This window comes from Gossypium raimondii, chromosome 12 (assembly GCF_025698545.1).
Source record: "Gossypium raimondii isolate GPD5lz chromosome 12, ASM2569854v1, whole genome shotgun sequence".
NCBI lineage: Eukaryota > Viridiplantae > Streptophyta > Magnoliopsida > Malvales > Malvaceae > Gossypium > Gossypium raimondii.
In genome coordinates, this window is record NC_068576.1 from 28,325,241 (window position 1) to 28,330,027 (window position 4,787).

Genomic DNA, 4,787 nt, shown 5'->3' on the forward strand with positions numbered 1-4,787 from the left:
AGATTAGGACATTACCAGTCCCCAGCAGCGCGCCAAAATTTGGTGTTTCGTTGAGAGCACAAAAAATAACAAGAAATAACGAAGAGAAAAGTATAAGGGAAGTAGGGTCAAATCCTCAGGGACTGGGTTGCTACAACTTCTTATTCCTCAAAATCTTGGGCACAGTCGTGCCCAAGAAAAGCAACGTACCTGAATAAAACTAGAATTAAAAATATGGACGAGTTGAAACTATATAAATTGAAATTGAAGTTAAAATTGTAAAAAGAAATAGAATTAAGGAAATGGATTCTTCGATTTGTGGAATTCCAGCCTCCGATTATCTTGATCCTCCTTTGGTTCAATTCTAGGCTTTTAGGTGATCCTTCTCATAACAAAATAAGTCAGTTATAATGGAAGAAGATGCCTACGACCACCAGCTCCACTTAGATATTAGAATTACAATTTAGAGGAACCTGACTTTAGCCAACTGTCACTTTTGTGGGACCGTCTTACACTAGATCATCATTTCTCAATGGCGAATGCCACGCCATTTTGTATCTTGGGCTTGACAACCACTGACGCAGTAAGTTAGTAAACCGACTGTGCAACATTCTCAAAACATACAAAGCAGCCGCCTTTACACAAGATGAAAAGATCACTTTTGGAAGGACATCACTACACCAAAACAGGCTTTTAACGGCGTTTTTAGTGGTGCTTAGATAAAAAATACCGCTAAAAATCAAGCATTACCGGCGCTTTTAAGAAAATGCCGCTAAAGATCGAGTATTAGCGGCACTTTTAGAGAAACACTGCTAAAAATGAGCATTAGCGGTGTTTTCCAAAAAGCGCCGCAAAAAACCTAAGCCCAACGACGTCGTTATTTGAGTTCTCGGGTCTTTAGCGGCGTTTTTGAAAAAGCGCCGCTAGTTTTCGGGTCTTTAGTGGCGTTTTTGAAGAAGAGCCGCTAATGTTTGGGTCTTTAGTGGCGTTTTTGAAGAAGCGCCGCTAATGCTCGGGTCTTTAGCGGCGTTTTTGGAGAATCGCCGCTAATGCTCGGGTCTTTAGCGGCATTTTTGAAGAAGCGCCGCTAATGCTCGGGTCTTTAGCGGTGTTTTTAAAGAAGCACTGCTAATGCTCGGGTCTTTAGAGGCATTTTTGAAGAAGCGCTGCTAATGCTCAGGTCTTTAGCGGCGTTTTTGAAGAAGCGCCGCTAATTCTCGGGTCTTTAGCGGCGTTTTTAAAAAAGCTTCACAAAAAATATTTTATTATTTATTATTTTTCCCCCTTCTTTTCCCAAAATCGATATCCCCCACTCTTTTCCCCCCAATTCCTTTCTCCCCTACCCCGATTCGTTTTATTTTTCCCCCCAATTTCCCCCAATCGGCAGCCCTTTTATTTTTCCCAAACCATTTCTCCCCCTACCCCGATTCCCTTTATTTTCCCCTTAATTTCCCCAAATCGGAGCCCTCTGCATCTCCTCATCTTCTTCCTCACATTTCATTTGTCCCAAAAAACATTTCTATTCCTGTTTTATACAAACAAAAAACAATGGCTACACTGTTGCTTCATCTTCTTCCTTTACCATGCTTCATTTAGCTTCATTGTTCTCCATTTTCGTATTAGTTAACGCAAGAATCCCTGGTGTTTGCACTGGTGGATCCTGGGAAACTGCTTATGTCACTTTCTATGGTGGCATGTTCACATCTAGGGAAAATCAAAACCAAAGAACCCAAAACCAGGAAACCAAGGAAATGATGAGAAAAAGAGCAAAAAGGGATTGGAAATTGAAGGGTACCGAGTCGAAGGGTTGTCAATAGGAGGGCATGAAACTTGCATTATTTTTCCCACTCGTAACCTAACATTTGATATCGGTCGATGCCCATAACGTGCCCTTTCTCAAGATTTCCTTTTTATTTCTCATGGCCATATGGATCATATTGTTAGTTTTTTCCTTTCTCTCTTTCTCTTTCTTGTGTTCTTGTTCTTGCTTTTGGTAGTCTAATTATTGGTTTTCCTCTTTTTCTTTTATTGGATGCTGAATTGATAATAATGTTAGAAAATTAGGTGATTACTGAAGAAATGTACTCTGCTTAAAGAATTTATTGTTTGAAGGTAGAATTGGAAGTTTCTTCTTATGAATCTCTATTTTCAGGTACTTCAAATTGTGTAGATGTTTACGTTTTTTTTTCAATGTGCTATTTTCTTCATGTTGATTCCTACAATACTTGTATAGGCTCTCTCCCCTTATTTTTTGTGTATTACTTTTGAATACATTCGTCAACCACGTATATTTAATAGAACCACTTATCGATTGACTCATACATATGAAGGGTGACTAAAGTTGTTTTGAAAAGAAATGAACATGAAAATAATCGCAGGGATAAGCTTTGGTATGAAGAATATCAATATATTGTCTATTTGTTTGACAGGGTGGCCTGCCAATGTATGTCGCAACACTGGGTTTATATGGCATGAAGCCCCCAACAATTGCTGTACCTACTTGTATAAAAGAAGATGTAGAGAAACTCTTTGAGTTGCATAGAAAGATGGATCAATCAAAGCTTAAGCATAATTTAATCGGCTTGGATGTGGGTAATGTGAAACTTTTATTTAACTTTTAAGAGCTTATCCTTTTTAACTTTTAATCGGCTTGGATGTGGGTAATGTGCAACTTTTTAATCACTTGGTTATAAAGACATCACAAGAGATCAGTTTTGTGCATAATATTTTTTTTGACACTTTTAGCTCAGTCAAAATGTTTCTAATATGTGCTTGAAGTTGCTGTGTATTACAGGGGCTTTGGGATGTAGAAAGCGACAATGATGGCCAACAAGAAGGCTGCGTTTTACGGGTTTATGTTAATGTGGCTTTTAGCAAGAAAACTATTTGGAAAGGTTTGCCTCTGCTGAATGATGATGAATCTCTTGTTTATATAGTGTGCTCTTTTATCATTTATGTATTTCTTGTGTCGCATCTTTGTATTTTGATTTGCTGAGTTTCTATTGTTATTGACTCCTGTTACAAAGACTTTACATTTACGTGTCTCATATTATAATTGCTTCTAAACTATTATAGCCGAAGTGCCAAAAAGATTTCTCCTTTAAGAATGAAAATGATTACTTATTGTTTGTGGAAGAAGGAATTATTTGGCAAGAAATAAAGAAATAGGACTTTCGAGAGTGCAAAATATCTATGTATATATAATTGGATGTTATTCATGTTTAAATCCAATAATTTCTTCAGAGAAAAGACAACAACATTAGTCAACTTTGTTTACCTAATGTCTTAATGATCTACAGATGATTTCACATATGACTCTGATCATTGTTTGAAAATGTTTATGTCATGTTTTATATGTACATAGATATTTTCTTTCATCTTTGAAATTCATTGTGGAAATGCTTAATGATCTTGTTTAGTTAATCATTTTTTTCATTTGAGGTTTTTATTGCATTTATGTCTATATACATGTAGCTTCTGTCCCAATTAAAACATTGTTTGGTTTTTAATTACAAGCTTTTCCATGCGTATTGGCTGAGAATGGCAACATCTAAAGGCTGAATCAGCAAACATGTTGAAGACAATAGAGGATCTTGAAGTTTCAAGAAGGTATTGGTCTTTTTATAAGATTCAACCCTCACCAAAATATATATTGGGGTTAAAATATAAGGTAAGTCCATGTACTCTTAAAATTTTGATCCATCTTTGTCTCTCTTGTGATGGACATTAAAGGCTTTTCGCTATGCGACAATAAGCTCGATTCATGTGCTTTTTGGCATATGTAGAATTATCTCGGCACTCACAAATGCTTTTACTTGCCAAGGATGTTTCTGGTCTACTTAGATGAACAATGCTTTTTTTTGGTGTGCAGATACATGTTTCTTGGATTGTGGCTTATGACTTATCAATTTAAAAACTTCTAAAGTTCATTTTCGGTTATTATCTGTAATTTGTGTTTGTGAATCATATTTTCCTGGTTAGCCATGCAATTGAATTGTTGACTGTGACACGTTCCATGCATAAATTACGTATTTTCTTAGCATTAGTTGTTAATGTTCATAGATGTGTAGATTATTTTCGATGGCAAGCTAGAGTTTTTATTTAAAATATTTGAGGATGGATTTTGCACTACTAACTTGATGCTTGATTGTAGGAGTCGTGAATTTCTATGGCAGGAAGGGCATACTGCCTTCGCAACAAAGGAAGGGCGGAAATCGAGTTTGTGGTGAAGGCTTCGATGTAAGACCTTGCTTCTCGTGCGACTAGTCGAGCCATGGCTAAAGTCGCAAAAAGCATCACCCTCCAAATACAACATATCAATTTGAGGTTTCTGTAGAGCCCTATCGGTGACCGTTCGCTCTGTGCTCATCTTCCGAAGGTGCTGTTAGTTCATATTTTCTATTTCTATTTTACATAATAAGGCACCTTTATGGGGTCCTTTAAGATGAATGTCCATGTGAATGTTATTATTTCTCGTCCAAGTCTCTTCATTTGTGCCACAACTGATTTTCCTTTTTAATTTGTAGGTTACATCTCAAAGTGCTTTACCACAGATCTTTAAAAAACGCAATGTCTGCTTCCATGTTAGTTGACATTGTTAAATGTGTCGCTACATTTTTCAAGTAAATGAAGTCTTTCTATGATCTCTACTGCCTGGGACTCATGCATGTTTATTATTTTATGTTTGGCTAGATTCTTAACTCCTTATTGGCTTATCAATTGGCAGGGAAGATGTGGATTTGGCTATTAAGTATTTAGAAAATTTAACCAAGGTTCCAAGATTTGACATGCTTATTCTGTTTCTTTCA

At 36.6% G+C, this 4,787-nt stretch overlaps 1 non-coding gene across 1 annotated transcript; it reads left to right on the forward strand.

Annotated features, from left to right (window-relative positions):
• The first annotated feature begins 1,447 nt into the window (after positions 1-1,447).
• LOC105763627 (uncharacterized) lies at positions 1,448-3,339 on the forward strand. Its single transcript, XR_008191890.1, has 3 exons — positions 1,448-1,918; positions 2,409-2,571; positions 2,774-3,339. It is a non-coding gene; the product is annotated as an uncharacterized LOC105763627 (transcript).
• Positions 3,340-4,787: the final 1,448 nt, after the last annotated feature.